This window comes from Pelecanus crispus, chromosome 10 (assembly GCF_030463565.1).
Source record: "Pelecanus crispus isolate bPelCri1 chromosome 10, bPelCri1.pri, whole genome shotgun sequence".
In the NCBI taxonomy this organism is placed as follows: domain Eukaryota; kingdom Metazoa; phylum Chordata; class Aves; order Pelecaniformes; family Pelecanidae; genus Pelecanus; species Pelecanus crispus.
Window position 1 is genome coordinate 34,903,434 of NC_134652.1, and position 17,912 is coordinate 34,921,345.

The 17,912-nt window shown below is 43.2% G+C and overlaps 1 protein-coding gene across 3 annotated transcripts in view; it reads left to right on the forward strand.

Moving 5' to 3' along the window:
* ARID5B (AT-rich interaction domain 5B) overlaps window positions 1-17,912 on the forward strand; it is a 120,719-nt gene that overhangs the window by 14,500 nt on the left and 88,307 nt on the right. The gene's annotated exons all lie outside the window — the stretch shown is intronic.

Consider the following 17,912-nt stretch of genomic DNA (forward strand, 5'->3'; position numbering starts at 1 on the left):
CGCAGGATTGTCACCTGCTTCTGGTGCTTGTCCTGTCTCCGTACAGTCAGCTTTGTGTCTCGTTTGGTAGGGAGATGTCCCTTCCGTAGCGTTTCCTTGTGAGCTGTATGTTACTATATGGTGTAGGACCCCTGCGAGCACCCTGCTGTTCTCTCCAGATAGACCTGTCCGTTTATAGGGAGGGAGATGGTAGCTCTGCTACTTTGGATGGTTGCAGACACGCTTGCAGCTCTGGGGCTGCTTTGGTGCACAGACACTCACACCTCTAAAATCCTTGGTGGGGGCCCAGGGTCTGAGGGAGATGGGTCTCCTGTTGGTAAACATGCCTGTTTGTGGTAGTAGGACCTTGGATGCGTAATAGCTGTCAGAGATGGTGCTTTGAAGTGCCTCCCAGGGATGTTTCTCTCTTGTATCAAGCTTTTAACAAATGTTCCAAGTTTGAAGAGCATCAAATTTAGGCCATAATGCGTGGAAAGGTAAGAAATTGAAAGCTAAGGCTGACGCATGTGAGGAAATGCTTTTGTACCTACGTTAACAGGAGATGCAGGGCCAAGTTCAGTTTTATAATGGCACGACTGTGTTGGCATTGAAGCCAAGTTACACTAAGCTGAAGATCTGTCTTGGAGGGTTTATCTTCTGCATCGCGTTTTTCTGATCTTATCAAATGGTGAAGTGATTTTGTCAATCTTGCATTTCACCATTAGATACATTGGTTGGAAGATTAAAGTACAGTTGGAAGTTGATCTTACTTTTCATTACATCTCCAGGAAAAAAAATAACCGGTGCAATTCTGTCTCTTTTCCTTTGCTTTGCCGTGTGGTTTCTTCTGGTTCATAATTACATGCAGTGATTTTCTCTGCTATTGCCCTGGCATCTTCTTTACGCACTACATTTATTTGCATTTGTTTGTTGTGTCAGAAGAATCCTAATGTTTTTCAGACAGAACTTTTGTGTGTTAATGTTTTCTTGTTTTTGTTTTTAACAAACAAAAAAACCCTTGTGGTAAGTTATGAAATTGCTATTATCTACCCTAGGAGCCACAGAAAATTATCTTTAAGCCTAAAGCTTATAGTTGCATGTTAAGCCTTTGAAAGTAGGGGTTATACTGAAAACGCTTATGGAATGCAAACCTTATGGTATAATTTTGATAACCCACATTCTGATGTTGCTCATTTTTGGTTGGTGGCTCTGGCTTTATTGTTGGGTCTTTTTTTTTTTTTTAGTAGAAAAGAGTATTTTGACTAATGTTTGGTTGTGATTGACTTTTTCTTCATCATGACTGGTTGGCAGGAGTGAAACCAAAGGTTCAGGAAGACCTGTAGCTGACTAGGCACACTGATACAGACAACTGATCTAGCCTATGGAAGGCAATCAAAGAAATTTCTTAAATCTAGTACTAAGGTGATTTTTTTACTGTTTGAAAGACCCAAGAATTTAAGCATATTTTGCTTCCTGGATCTGAGAAAAAACTCAGAAGAATGGTGATCTTCATTGCTTGTGAAGCAGCCCTATTTGGTTGTGTTCTGTAGGCAACCTGTGAGCTCTGGTGTTTGGCTTACCTATGGGATGGAGGTTTAACACCCACCAGGTGAAGATGATTTACTTCTCTCATTCTGAGTGGTTGGTCAGGGTTGACATTGCGCTCCGGGAATTGCTGTCTCCCTAGCTGTGGGCAAAGGTAGTAGCATAATGTGCGGTGTCCAAAGCATAGAGATTTGAGCTGCCGGCGTTGTATCGTCTCTGCTGTCCAAATGGCAGGTTTAGTGCCTGTTACGATGTGTGCCCACAGACCTTTTCCGATACTCAGCATCTTGCAAACAGAGCAATGCTCAGCTGCAGTGATCAAAGATTTACTAGCAATACTTTCTGCAGTAGGTCTCCAGCACAACGGGATGGGGTAGTTTTTCCCTTAAAATAGGGTTGTAAACTGTGAGGGAGCGCAATGCACTGTCGTGCAAAGGTCTGTCAGGTGAGAGCGTCAGCACAGCTCTATTAGCAAGGCTAATCAGCCCAAATGGAGAGGTGACGTCCTGCACACCCACCGTTTCCCGCCACCACGGCACAGTTCCCCTCCTAATCAGGTACTCAGTGCTGTGCCCGTGGGCATGTGTCACGGAGGGCTTCCCCACGGCGCAGAGTGGCGTGGCTGTGACAGGGCAAGCCGCTTTGTACGGAACTTGGATCTGAACGGAACAAATCCCTTCTTGCGCTAGTCTGGCAGGCCGTGCGTGAGTCTGTAGCGGTGCCCATGTTTAACCCTGCCTGTAGACGAGGAAGTTGCTGAACCAGGTGTGGAAAAGGCCTAGATAAACAAGGTGATCTCCTGGACCCCTTTTTTCCTCTGAAATGGCATGTTTCCATTACAGAAAAATCCTACCGAAATTTTTCCTATTAGATGTTTTTGAGCCGAGCTGTATAAGGTAATAGGAAATTGTATCCCTACCAAAGAGCTCAAAAAAACTTTACAGAAGAAACAAAATCAGTTTTCACACACTATCCAGGAGTGGTGAAGGGTGAAATAACCCGGATGAAATGAAAACATGGCTGATACAGAACCACAGAAGTGGCACTGCGCAAACATAATTAAACACGTTGCTGCTGGGAGCAGGGCAGCTTTAAACAATAACCAGGCCAAGTGGGGCCTCGTGTGAGCAGCATATACCCCGTACCATACGCCCTGTGGCACTTGCTTAGCCAAAACTGAGGCGACGCTTGGTTAATCCACAACCCAGAGAACCATGCACCTATAATTGAAAGTTGACCCTAATTCAGGTTTGGTAGTTCTGTCTCCTTTTTTGTTCTCTTTTCTCTTCTATTCCCCCCCCCCCTCTTTTCTTCTCTTTTTCCCCTCTTGTCTCTTTTTTTCTTTTTTCTGCTTTTCTCTTTTTCTTTTCTCTTTGCCTTTCTTTTCTGCAGAAACTGGTTTTTTTCTGTGAAATGCCATTGTTTTTATCACTAGTGAATTATGCAGAACTTTTCCTTAGGACTGTATTAAATAAAAGATCTAGCAATGGTATTTTTTTGTGTGAGCTTCAAGATTTCAGCCTGAAAAATGATTTTTAAGAATTATTTCTTTCTGCCTGTTGAGGTATTTATGTTATACATTCTGTCCCTGTCTACAAATATGTCAATATTGAATGCTAGCAGTTTATGTCTTAAGACTATTTATAGCTCTTGGAATATTTCTTTCAAATGTTGAGAAAAATAAAGAATAACAACAATGCAGCATATAAAAATAGAGTTGCTCAGGAATGCATTATTCATAATGAACATGAGAACCTGTTTTTCCAGAAGAATTGGTCTGATTAAATCATTCACTACTAAGGCCGCTAGTTATTTATTTTTGTCTTTAGAATTATTTAGGGGATTTTTCTTTGTAATAAATGGACTTGTATACCCATATTTGGTAAACCAGTGGGAAGTCACCAAATGAGGAATTATTTCATTTTACAAAATTTTTAGCAACTAAGCAATGTAAACACTATCGGTTAAATATGGCAAAGTTGCATATTTGTATTCCTTGGGCTATAGTTCGAAAAAAATTCAAATTATTTTATATAACACTGCTTCTTACAGACTTCCTTTAAGTGAAGTATGAAAGCTGCAGTGTAAGCTTTATTGGCCTATAAATATGTCATTATAGTTGGACTACATTTATATGCTTTGGATTGTTGTTTAAGCCAAGAAAATATGTCTCTACAGGTTGACTTTTTATTGAAACCCTTTGAGGCATACAACAGAATGTATTTTAGGCCAAGGTTATTAAAACAGCATTTTCATTTTTGCAGCAGACTCATTGTCAATTATGCTGCCACAAACTGTCTGTGGATAGGCAGTTATGAATGGTTTCATCTCTAAATGTGTCTTTAGAAAAAGAAATAAAAGATAGAGGAGTCAGAGCTGAAATTGAGAGAAGAGACTGAGGGGAAAATGACTGAATTTAGTGCTCGCCGGCTCTGTTGGTTTGGGTTAGGCTGGGCTGCGGCTCTGCCTGGGTTTAGCTGAGGAACAAATGGCCCCTGTGCCTGCGCCGGGCCGGGGAGCTGGGAGCTGCTGCTGCCCCAGCCGGGCAATCTGCATCCCTCTGGCTCACGAGTCTGTCATGACAGAGCTCTGGGCTTGGTCCCCAAACTGTCATTGCCACTCTTTTTATCCATCCTTGAAGAGTCTTTATCATGCCAAAATGGATGCTTGAGGTTGCCGCGTGGTGGGCACTCCCGTTCCTGCACTGGCAGCGTTAGTAGTGGGGATGAGCAAGTTCTGGTGCTTATGAAGGGGTTTTTGCTGCCGTTAGTGCTTGCTTGTTTGGGTGCAGTGAGGGGGAACCCAAAGAAAATTTAGCAACCAGTCCTGTCCTGTCTTTCATTCCCCACAGTCATGCATTTGGGTGTGTAGAACCCAGATCTTTGTTCTCTGTGGAATCCAGGAAAATCAAGTACTACTTCTAGCTGGGGTTTATATTTTAGCAGTCACCCTTTTCCAGTCCGTAGGTGGTTTTCCATCAGTTGTTTCCTACTTCGCTCTTTTGAACCCTCCAGCGGAGCTTGCCAGGCAGGGGCTGGATGCCGCAGGACTGGCTCACCCTCTCATTTCCTTCTCTTCTTTACCAGTCTCGTAATTTGCATGGTGTCATCCGGGAGATCCCAGGTCCTCATCGGATCTTGTGTTGCCGTATAAATTGGCCAATCTGCAGCAGATTGCAGTGAGTTTGGAACAGAAAGTGGAGCAGGGATGAGCTATCTGGCAGGAAGGTGCCAACCCCTCAGTGCCCAGGCAGCCACAGTGCCTGGCCCCAGCGGGCACTGGGCTGTGGCACAGCCCTTCTGATTTCGCTTATCAGTGGCCTTGCAACAGGCCTGACTTCTCCAGATGAAGATTATCAGGTCATAATGTAGTCAAGCTATAATATTATCGAAACTGATAATCTGCAGCTGTAGTGTGCTCAGACATTTGTGGTGACTTCGGAACTGACACCGATTCTCCTTTTTCGTTGTTTGTCGCGTGCTGCTGAGTTCAGGCTCGCCTGGCTTAACTTGATGCAATAATTTTCTGACCAACTAATTGTTAGCTATTCAGAGTACAGCTACTTTGGATATTTTGTGCCCAAGTCATGCCTCTAACGCTCTTCCCCTCCCCTCCTTCCCTGTTTGTCTGTACTTTTTGCCTCTTCCTTGTGCCTTCGTGTCCCCGTTGCCCTAGCTGAATGCCATTTTGATCTTGATAAAGCTCCTGTAAGTGTCCCATTATCCCATTTTCCCCTCTCTGCCCTTGTGTACCTTATGTTGGTTTTTGTCTCATGGGGCAGAGTGACCTCTCTAACTCATTTTAACCAGCCCAATTGATACAGCTCTTTTGCCATAGATGAGGCTATTACATGACTTGTCTGTTGTGCTCCAAGGAGCCTGAATGGAGGAGAACGGCTCCCCTGGGGAAAAGAACTGTGGCCTAGCATTTTCTTCTGTGTTTGTGCAGCTCCTAGCACATGCCGGCAGTGCTGCAGCTGAATGAGAGCACCGGCAGGCTGCGGAGCAGCGTTGTTGGGGTTGCTGTTCAGAGAGGCCATGGAGCAGCAAGGCTTTCTTTGGTTGTACGTCATCTTTGAACTTAATTACCACTTACCTTTAGTGTTAACATATTCGGGATCGGAGATAACGTGAGGTGCTGAGCAGACAGACAATTTTGTCTGGTCTTGCGTGAAGAGGGCAAAATAAATGTTTATTTTTATTATTTGTCATCCAGTTGGTTTAAGATAGCTAATACTTGTTGGCTTGTTGGCTTCAGTTGCTGGCTGCCTTTTAAATGCTGAAAGGTGGTGGTGGTGTTAGGTGCGGTATACCCCCAGTAATCCTGTGATAATGATGTATTTTCTCCTGGAGGTGACCCTATCTCCAGTAGCGCTTCGGGGCTGCCTCTCCTCACAGGACCCTCTCTCTTGAGGCACTGCTGCTCTCCTCTGCACCTTCCTCAGCCTCCCTGGGAGGAGGTTGGCAGGGTCCTTGGCAGGTTGTCTGTAGCCACCTGGTCCTTCCCGAGTCCACGTTTGCCCGAGGAATGCTGGGAAGATTTAAGTGCTGTTGATTTCTTCCTTTCTCTGGGGACAGCCTACTTCATTACAGAGGAAGTGTATGGGGGTGACAAAAACATTTTAATATGCAGCACTGACTATGGAAGCCTTTCATTCACCACTGGATTGTTTTGAGCCTCATCTATTTGTGGCTCTTGAAAGGAGTTTTAACACCACACATCTCAAACTTCAAGCATGCCTTATCAAAGAGATAAAATTTGGATTTCTTCTCAAACTTTGACCTGCCTTTGAGCTCTTATAAAAGGGGGTGGTAGCGTTGCCCCTGGGAATTGAGGAGGTGGGTATTTTGTTCTTTGAAATGCGGGAGATCTGCCAAGAAATGTAAACAAAATCCCATGTAACTTCTCTCTAGGTAGCCCCTAAATCACAATGCCTGTTCCCCACCCCCACAACCTCCTGCAGCAGGAGCAAGCTAACATGATTATCAGAATTGTGCTGATAGCCGTTGTCACTGTGTCAGCATTTTCAATTATGTATTGGTATGACAGGGCACTTTGTCGTTGGTGTAGAGCACAGCCATTTGCAATTGCAGTTCTGGTCTATTCAGAAGCATCAGGGAAGGAATCGCTGCTGCAGAACAAGAGAGGAGGAAGAGTTAAATTTTACTGCCTTGTGAAGCTGAGGGAACTGCCCCACGTTCTCCGAAAGGCAAAGTTGCAGCAGTTTGTACCATCAATAAGAGTCTTGTTGCAGCCTCTGGTTGGAACAGGAGTAGCCTACATAATTACAAAATAAGTAGATAAAAAATAAGGACCATTCACAGACGGTGTCAAAGCGGCCAGTGTGGGACAGTGTCCCTTTAAAAATGTTTGACGGCTTTTTTTATTTTTGTCTGTTTTTAGCACCGAGATTGACCTTGCCAGGCTGTGTAATAACCCACATGTGTCTGCTCTCCAGGATTTTTTCCCTTCTAGTCACTGTTGGATCTTGCATTTAATTCTTACTGACCATGAGGTTTTGTTCCAGTAACTGGAAACGTGTGCCTCCTGGTGCAGCGCTGCCGTGCTCTGAATCTGACTTTATCTCAATGCCTGCCTTTTTTTTTTTCCCCCCCTTTTTTTTCTTTTTTAACTTTTGAGTTTAGAGGGTGCTGTTCTCCTCCCCAGCCTTCCCTCTGGTTTCCGTCCCTGCCCATATTGTTTCTGGGTCCCAGGGGGACCCATTTTGGGACGTCTATTGTTTTGTGTCCCTGCGCTTCCCTTGCCCAGCGCCATGGAGGGAGGTGATCAGCGGTCTCCTCCGTGTGCCATGGTTGCTGGTTAGAGCTGTTGGTCCCTCATAGATCATCGACGCTTTTTTCCTGCATTGTATCCTTTCCGTTCAGCCAGCCAAAAATTGGCTGAGTCCCAAGATCTGTAAACCTAGCACCTATATAACGTCGTATAGTTGGGTGGGCCCTGAGGACGTCCTCTTTTTCCTGCCTCGCTGCTTTCCTGTGCTGTAATTCTGTGCTGCCAGAGCGCAGGACTTGGAGTCCTGCGGTCATCTTTGATTCCGAGCGCTCCGTTAATCAAGTCGAAGCTGTCTTCATACCAGCTCATGAATCATTCCGGCTTGCGACCTGTGCTGCCGTGCTGAGATGCTCAGGCTCTTCTGTGGATGCTGTTGACACCATGGCCAGATCTGGGTGTCAATTCCCTTCTGTGGGCGAGGCGAAAAGCCAGACCAAATTATTCACCACCTCCCTTCCAAGTTGCTCTTCCAAGTTGCTCTTCGTTACTCCGGTGCCCAGAAAGATGACTTGCCTTTTGTTTACAGGCGCACTGCGATGTGCCTGGCTTGTCATCGTCTGTCTTCCTAAATATCTTAGTCCGGTTCTGACTGCCGTGTTGCAGAAAGGCTAGTGCTTGTTCTCTGAGATACAATATTCATCATCTTATAGATGACCCATCTCGTGCCATGGGAATTTGTCAGAGAAAGCATCCTTTGTGCATCTGAAATTGAAGGAGGAGACTTGCTTTTTCTTCCCCTTCTCCTCTTTTCACAAAATCATTTGTTAGGGCAGAGGCGCACAGGAGCAAAAGCCGGGCTACCCCCCAAGCTGTATGGGGCTGTAATGCCAGCGAATGGCCATGTTAGCATTTATGGGGACCTCAGCAACAGGTGATGGGCCCTCAGCTTGCCGAGGTGGAGCTTTGCCTGGGCGGGCAAGGGAAGGTGGGAGATGGGCTGGCTAGAAAGAAGAGGAAAGTGTTGGACAGGGAAGGGGGCTTGGCTGCAGCGGCTGAGTGGGCAGTAGCAAACCTGCCCTCCCAATGTGGGCAGCCCAGGGGTCTCCCACAGCGTTGTGTGTCACCTTTGTGAGCACCACGAGGGGCTGTATGGGTACACAGGAGAAGACTGGTTCTGGCATCCTTGCCCTTGTTAAACTCAAGTTTTACGGCTCTCGGTATCAATATTCTGACTGCTTAATCTCTTTTGGTTAATTTGGTTCATGCTTGTCTTTGCTGGCTTGGTGATCCTTGCATGATGAGACCATTGATAGATGAGGGTGTTTGGGGAGGGAAGGGTTAAACCTGCTACATGTATAAATTGGAGCGCAGTTTGTGGAAGTGGGTGATAGAGAAAGCGTATTTAAAAAATGTAACACCGTGAATTGTAACTTACTGGGTAGGTTTTATATTGGAGAACATTGTGGCATAACCTTTATTTACTTCATTTAGTAAAATCTGTACCATGTAAAATAAGTTCCTCTTTAATTTTACTGCTAATAATAATTTGCTTGTAAAAATGAATCCTCAGCACTGTGGACCTTCAGCTTGGGTCTCTCTTGCTCAGTTACATTGTGAAGGACAAATAGTTAAACACCATAAAGCAGCTTTTGTTAGCGATAGATAATGTGTATTATTTTAGCAGGAGTATATTTTAGCAGCTTGTGAAAAATCAAGGTGAATTTTTACATCTGCGCACTGCTGCATAATTGATATATGTAGAAGCTGAAATTCAAAATAAGCTTCTAGAAGAGCACACATCTGATTTTCCTAAACATTTAAATATATGTATCACACCCTCATTTTAAGATGCCGGTTAATGACTTTATGAGCACGTTGGCAGCCAGAGCATTACATGTGGTTTGAGAAATGTGTCTGGATATGCTTGGTAAGCAGTATTGTTCTGACAGTGTACTAAAGGCCATCTTCAATTTGACTGTGCTCTACTTTGTTATGCTGTGAAAGAAAAAGATAATTCAGCAGAGCATTGTGCTGTCGGCTGGAGACGCCACACTTCAGAATACAAATATTACTAAGGATAAATGAATCATTAAAAGAACAGTAGCATAAAATATCTGATGAATGAACTCCAGGAGTCTCTGCTGGAATAAATTTAGCATTCACGGACAGTACCATAATATGTGAAATAATAGTATCAGTTCTACATTCAGATGCCAAAAACATTTATGGACCCAGAATAATTGTGAATTACAAGGCTATAAATACATAGAGGGGATTTGGTGATATCATAATAAACCATGAGAAAGACGCTAGGCTGGTTTCTAATGTTACCAGAACCTTGAGATATATTTACAATCTTGTTCACACTCCTGCAGTTTTAGGGGGCAATTCTCCTCTCACAACACGTTTGTCATTCCCATTAGTGCCAAGGGGAGTTATGCACGTGTGTCATGGGTGGAATAGATCCCCACATGTTGTACAATTCAAGGATCCTATAACAAACCGAAAATCTAATTTAAGAAAAAAGTGGGAAACGTTCCCTCTTGTCCCCCTCCAAGTTCCCCCATGTCCTTTTCTGCTCCTGCGAACGAGGCTAGTGAAAGGAAAATAGGCAAAGGATGACAAGGTAGCTGCTGTGTTCCTGAACATTTTATCTGTAGCTGCATTTTTTTTTTTCACTTTTTATTACTGAGAAACAAAACAACCAAAGCCCAGATGTTCTGGTCCCGGGTTTCTTGAAAGTGCAGGCTAATGCATTTTAAAACCATGTTGTAAATACCCAGGGAAGGCTGGGATTGTCAGCTTGTCCACCGAAAGGAGGCTTTGCTGTTGTGATACCAGATCCATGCCTGATAAGAACAGTTAATTAGGAACTGGGGCTGAACCTGACGTGATATTCAAGAGCATGTTCAGCTTTCAGCATGTCCCACATCACCTGTTTGTAATTAAGCCTGGTGTCCCCTGCCTTCCTGAATTGGGGCGGTGACAGAGGCTCCGCAGGTACTTAGTGTCGGTTCACACATCTCAATATTAGGTGGGCTACAGTCCCGGCGCTGCGGGACCCCTTCCCCTCCTAGCGTCTTCCCCCAGCCAGCTGTACAGTGTTACTTGCCTCATCCTTCTTGTAAGTCATCGGCAAAATATGCATGTTCAGTGTGGTGCAGAGCAAGTCTGCTCAGTAATTCCACATTCCTTAGTGTTGCAGGAGGTCTCTTGACCGACCAAGCTGCAGTCTTTCTGCTCATACTTCTTGCAGGTTTACGCTCCTGGCTGTATATCCAGGCCTTCCAGGACATTTGTGGTATTCGCAGTGGGAGGGGTCTATGGCCTGGTTGACGTCCATCCATGTGGTTCCTGGTTTACTTTTTGTGTCTTGATAGCCTAACCCCCTGATATCAGCAGATGAATCACGTCCTTGAGATACATTCTGGACCTTCCATCCTTGTCAGCTGATGAAGCAAGGAGAAGATAATTACAGGACAAAAAAAATAACAACAGTGAAGTGGTTATCGGCAAGAGCGGGGTCCTTGGCAGCCTTGTAGGTGACTCGGAGGCTTTAGCGTGTATCAGTGATAGGTCCTCACCCAGCTAGTCACTGAGCCTGGATTTCCTTCGATCACCACCAGTTTATTTCATTGTCTTTCTCTCTTGAATTCATCCATGTTTTTGCTATGGCAAGGTCATGGGATTATTGATTATTTGTTTTAGTTAATTACTAGTGACTTTAACTTAATATTCTTAGCAATATCTGTGTGAGCTCTTGTGGCAAACTCAGTAGACAGGGTGTAATGCAATCCTAATGCGTGTTTTTCTCTTTAATTATTTTAAACCACAGTCTCCACTTTTCTTTCACACTGAGTATTTCCAGATTAAAAGCTTTGTGGGATGAAAATTAAATGATAAGGTACTATAAAAAAATCTCTTTCAAGAATCTCGAATGTTTCAGCTCTATCTTTATTTTTAGTTTTCTTACTCCCTGAATGACCCTTACTTGTGACAGTGTTTGTCACTATACACTTCTAGTTTTGTTGCACAGAGAAAATAGCTGAAAAAGTCCTTTTACGCTTGTGTTTTTAATGCTCTGTTCAGATACATCAAAATGTGGCCCCATAAGTTCTGTGGTACAGTTAAAAAAAAAAAAAAAACCAACCCAAATAATTTTGGCAGTTCAAATGCAGAAACTAAAAATAATTTAATCTGCAGTGTGAACATAGTTTCATATTTATACTAGCATCTGGCCTCAGGAATTGAATACTCCATTCTTTAAATAGCTTCACTCTGGCTCTTGAATGCTTTGTGACTAGAACATTACCCTGCAGTCATACACCTTGTTTACATATTTCTGTTAAAAGGCAAAAGAACTTACAGTACTTCAAAACATCAGTACAAGCTCCCTCCTCCCCTCTCGCCTTGGAAAAGAGAAGTTAGAAAGAAAAAAATGAGAGAGTGGTCTGAAAGTGCGTTTTAAATTTAGTTCTCTCAATTTGCTGCTGGGTACATATTTTACTGTCATTTGTATAAGAAACTGGAAGAAAAATTTTCCAAAGAAAATGCGTGCCATTCCAGATGCCCAACAGTAGTCAAAAACAAATTTGTGTACACTTTGTTTGTATGTTTGTTTTTAATCCGGCAAATGTCTTTGTCTTTAAAAACACTTTGCCTAGAGGCAGTGGATCTTTTTTGTTACCCATATGGTAGAAATAAGGAGTAGGTCCCTGCAAAAGAAAAATATCAGAATAATGTAATAAAAAGGTAAACACTATGAACGGGTGGCTAATGATTAGCTTCTTGCAATCTTTAGGGACAAAGTATCTTTTTATAGTTTTATGATCCTTGCCCAGCCTGACTTCAGGAGGAATTGCATTTTCAGAATTATATATTTGAAACTTCAGCTAAGCTTTACAAATTTAGTATATCCCTATTTAGTGTCTGTTGGTGAATGTAAGTCCAGCCTAATATTCTTACTGCTATTTTTTTCATTCACATGTCTTGAGGTGAACCCAGGAGCAGAAGAGAAAATGTCCCATTTTTAAACCTTAATCCAGAATCCATTCGTATGAGTCACTAAAACAAAATCGTAGTGGTTTGGCTAAAAAAGGCTTCATGTCCAAAGGGAACGTTCCTTAAAATGCTGGCGCATTTCCCACAATGTTTCTTGAATGTGTTTTGTGTGTTGTCTTTGTGCTATTGTAAAACATCAAAGATTAGATGCTGTAGTTTTTGTGTGTGGGAGGCTCCTGGTATTTCAGTGGACTGGTCAGCTTGGACAAGCGCAGGGGGCTTGTTCCCTTGAGAGGTGTTCAGCCCCCTCAGCTGCCTGCTCCGCTCCTTCCTTAGGGGACCCTTCCAGCACAGGTAGGGAGAGCTTGAAGGAGCATTTCTTCTCGTAGTTATTCAGTGTTGTACCATGCGCTTAGGCTTGCTGCTGTGATGCTCAGTAGCAAACCTTGCAGCAAGGTGAGTGGCAGGAAAATCAGGTCCTGTGCGCCCTCATGAAAAAATTTAAGACTTGTTTCATTCTTCCTACTCAGCTATTATATATCCCCCAACAGGAAAAGAGCCTCTGGGATAATCGTCCCACTCAGGTTTTGGGCAGTCAGTGCCTTTTTCTGTAGGCTTGAGAGTAGCCTGGGACGTGTGAGAAGGTCAGTGCCGAGGCCATATTCTGCCACGACCTCCAGCTTTGATGCTTCTGTGGTACAGCTCTGGAATGGGAGCAGAGATGAGGATTCCTGGAAATAGCAATAAGGGCTGCTTCTCTACCTTGCCACTTGGGTTTTTTGGTGTGTGTGGTTTGGGGTGTTTTGTTAGCCTTCCCTGCAGGGAAAGTTGTGTGCTTAGTTTTTACTTTGTTTTGTAGACCTGGGCCCTCTGACTTGCATATAATGAATGTGAATAGCCCAGGATTTAGCCTTTGGTGATCTTGGATACCATGTGATTCCAAGGCACAAAACGTGATTTATTGGGTAAAGCCAATTTAATATCTTAAAAGCATAGAGTAGGAGATCAGATGTGAGCATAGCAGCCTTAAAATATATTCCCTGACAACGTATTTAAGAACGTTTAGGTCTATATGAAATATACAGGAAATGAGGCCAATTTTGTCCCTGCTATTTTGATGGCAGGGTGCACAAGAGAGATGGAGAGAGTGTGGACAGGAATTCATGTGTTTGATAACATGAGCCCAGCATATTTGCACAAATGGAATAGGAGCATTTTTCACCCTCTGCAGCAGAACTCTATTGGTAGTTTCTCTGTCTTGTTGAGAGACTTTCAACTGATCGGGCATGTTGGCAAATCCATATAAGTTAATATGAAACGTCATCCCCTCATTTGTGGCCAGTTGGGTACGGTGTTTGCACAAAGCGGTACCTCTTTGCCACCTCTGTCGGCTTGGGGAAGCACAGGCAGCTGATTCTTAACGGGCAGAGAAGAAGAAAGGCTGCTATTCTGTATTAGACCATTTTTCCCATGTCACCTTGTAGGCAAAGTCAATATAACAGTAAGAAAAGGTTTACATACTTTTTACCAAGACAATAGTTGTTGAGTGTTGCTTCTAAAACAGGAGACCCTCATGAACAGTGCAGCAGAACAGCAGTTGCCAGAAGGACCTGTAATGATTTCTGGTCATGCTAATGACTGACCATTGTCTTAATGTCAGACTACTTAGTGTATGGCTGGTTTTCTTAAATAAGCACTTAACTTTCTACTTTTTAGGAAAACAACACAATTACTGTTCTTATTTGAAGAGGAAGATTGTGACAACAGTGCTGGGAAATTTTATTGCCCAGGCTCTGAAAACATTTTGAGTGCATTTGTCTAAAAGCATCATTTATACCTTGCTGGCCATGTGGCAAATTTCTTACTTAGTCATGTAACGTTTCTTGGGCAGTTGGACGTGTAACTAAGGTTTTGCAAATGTTTGGTTGTGTGAGGAGAAACTTGGAAAATACTCTGTGGTTTAGTTTTCTCTTGTTTTTACAGTGTTTTGTCACTTTTGCTTCCTATGGTCATAGTATCTCCAGCTGAAGCACAAGCTCTCAGGAAGCACAAGTCCTTGGGCCCAGTCCCACAACGTACTGAGCGTCACAGGTGGTGGTGTAAGGAATGCTCTGAGCTCAATGTGACTGACAGGGCACTTCAGCTTCATCACCGAAGGTTATCAAGACATGACAGAATGTGATGGCGTTCATAGAAAAAATGGGACTGCAGTTTCCATTTTTTTGCTCCTTTTCCTTCAGAGCATGTCTGTGTGGATTGCATGTGGGACTGGAGTTTTGTGTGTGCCTCATTGAGATTTTTGCCCCAACTATCCATAAGAATTTCCTACCATCTCCATTTCCCAGTCAGTTCACTAGCCAGATTGCCCAAACCAAAATAGGACACAAGGCTCCTTGGAGGAGTAGCTACAGCAACAACTTTCTTTGTCCTGTGCATTCCCTTTCACCAGATGAAGTGACACCAGTTCCATGCCAGTGACTGCTGACTCTAAAGCCAAGAAGCCCTCTCAGGTGTGACAGCCTGAACACAGAGACCAGATTTATACCAGAGTGAATCCTCAGTTTCATTTGCTGCGGGAACCATTTTTATATCTCTGCCCAAGACGCAGAGGGTCATGGAACCAGCAACAGAGCTATAGTAAATCCCTGCAGACTTGTGTGCAGACTTGTAGGGATAATGGGTACCTTATGGGTACTGTCCTGACAGCTGTTGACATCTCCTTCTGTGGTCAGAAAATGCAGGTGTTGAGCAAAAGAATGTCAACAAGAAACAGGAATCACTCATTTAAATGGAAGCAGTTTTTGACATTGGCAATGCGAGATGGCCAGGACTAGTGAGGATAACAAAGACGCCATGTTCTTGGAGCAGGCTGTCCCTCCATTCCTTTTTTTTACAGGTTCTTTTGCAGCTCTTTCTCTTATGCCACCACATCTGTCGCTCCGGCCAGAAGACAAGAGCTTCAGGTACCTGCTTTTTGTGAAGACTTGGTGGTGCTAAAACTTCACCCAAAATCTGTTTTCAGAATGGCTTCAAGCTTTCCTTTTAAAACAATTAGTTTACTTACATGGCTGACATCAGAAGAAATGTAATTGCACATAGTGTACTTGATTTTCTTTTCCAGGATCAAAATGTTGAGGTGACTGTCACTGCTAGGCACTCCAAAGCTCAGGCCATCCTGCCAGTGTCTCAAAATGAATGTCCTGATGTATCATTACATGTTGCTGGCTAAGTGTCGTGTAATTCCCCTGGAGCTTGGAGACGAGCTGCAGCAGAGCTCGGGTGATGTACTCTTCCAGTATCAGGAATCCACAGAGCAGCAAAGACCAGCTTCTCTGATACCGTTCCTGGACTTGACTGTGAGGCCGAGAGTTTGGGAGAGTGTTTTTTCAATCACTGTTTAACTGACAGATATAAAGCTTCTTCGTCTTGTCAGGTGGGAAGGTGTGGCTTGGCAGTCACAGTGAGGACCCCGCTGTGGCACACACTGGCTTGAGTAAGAAAAGATTGGTTATTTGCCCTTCCCCTACTAATTGTGACTTTTCTCTCTGGATACCATCCTTCCCTGTGCTTCAAAGCCCTCTGATGTCACAGGCTTGAATTGCAGGGGGCCTGTAGCGTCCCTGGGCTTGTCCTGGTGCTGGTGCAGGAGGAGGCAGCCCATGGGGCAGGAACGAAACGCTTTGTGTCTCTCAGAAATTCCCATCTCACTTGCATCTGGCATAAATGCACCCTGCAATTTACTGAGTTGCTCATCATGAACGCTGTGGTTGCTGTGCAATAATTAACTATTCTTTTGCATATTCTGTTCTTCCTGGGCATTGTAGGAATTTGTGCATCAGTTGAGTACTCATGAGAATGACTAGACAAGAGTGAAATGTTATGGGGCTTTAAACAAACAACCAACCCCACCTTCATTTTATTGAAGGTACCTATAAATCTCATCAGTTTTCTTCTTTACAGCTAGTTGACCCGAAGATCTGTGTGAAAGATGAGGCTGTTAGCTTAGGCAAGTTAGATTGCTTTAAGCAGCTGTGAACTAGTTTTATAGTGCTACCAGCCTATTTTGTTTCCAGAAAGCGAAAGTTTGAAGTAGGTCCCAAATCTGGTTTCTCACATGCGAGATCATTTTGCCACCCGTGACCTAGAAACCAACAATGAATGTATAAATTACAGGCAAGAAGAAAATTCTGAATTGACTGTAAGGTGAATGGAGGTTGAATAATTCCCTGAACTTCAACTGGGAAAAGAAGAAAAGATCACTGAATTCTAAAACAGACTTCAATATAGACAAAGAAAATGTTATTTTAGTATAGATTAAACTTATGACTAAGATATAGAGGGATTATTGTGTCTGTTTCAGATGTAATTTCATGCCTGAGAATTTACATTGAAGGCAAACCGGTCTGGATCACATTAGCAAGGGCCCTGTTTTGCTGTCAGTTTAATTAAATGGAAACTGCTGGCAAGGAGACCCGAGTAGGTTTATAGAAGCAATACTATTTTGTATGTTGGAACAGGAAACTGTTAAGTCTTCCAGTTTGAAAGGGACACAAAAATGAAACCTGTGATTCATTCTTGTTTACAAACTCCCAGCTAGTATACAGTGACCTTAGTGATAAATTAACTGGAATTACACATTATATGTAGTGGGCTTTACAATAGCTGCAGACTACGTAGTTATGAAAACCATGACCTTTGACAGGGAGGTTAGAACATGAAGTTTTTCCAAACAGTGCCTAGATCTTCAAAAGTATTCACATTTCCTTCCCCATTTGATGAGAGTAGATTGACAAGACGTGCGGTGTGTGTTCTGTTTGCTGGCTGCAAGATTGTTGTCAGGCAGAAACCCCCCAAAACAAAAAAGCCCGCCCTTCAGGAACATTGATTTATCTGTTAACTGTGCCTGGCACGCTGCCTTTTGGCTTTGATTTCAGAGAGAAACATATTTGGTTACTTTAATAGGCAAAAGCACTGAACCTGACTTGTAGGGGAAAAAATTGTTTTCTTTCCCTTTTTCAGTTCTGTTTATCGTATCCTGACGTTCTGTATCGTAATTGTGCAACAGTTCCAAGTTGGAGTAAAGAAAAGTAGAACTGGATCTCAGGCTCCATCAGCCTCATTATTCGAGAGCCAGCTTTTCTGGGTGACTCAGTGGGACTGAAAATGAATGTTTATGCTGGTTAATAGCCACCCTGTGACACCAACTCTGATGATATCAAATGCTTTTTTGTTCTCGAGAATTGTTCACATCACCTATTTACATCTCCTCTTTTTATTTATACTTGTTTTTATCCTTCAGAAATTTTTGCTGAGCTTGATTTGACTTGCCTCTTCCAGCCCAAATCTGTTAGTTCCCCCTTTTTTGCTTATTTAGATATATTGAAAGAGAACGGGGGTTTCTTCCTCTTATTCTTTGACTGAAGACATTCAAGTCTTACCTATTTTCGGCTACTTCCCCAATTTATGATGTCACAGTGTGTGAGAGTAAAAGTTGAGAATTTGAGAAAGTAAGGTTTTTAATCATGTTACAGTAATTGTATATACATGTAGTTTTCTGTGATGAAACTGTGAGTATATATATCTGTCCATGTGTGTTTATACACAACCGTATGTGTTTGCTGAGCTCTGATACCCATAAAGCACTTGGCCAAAAG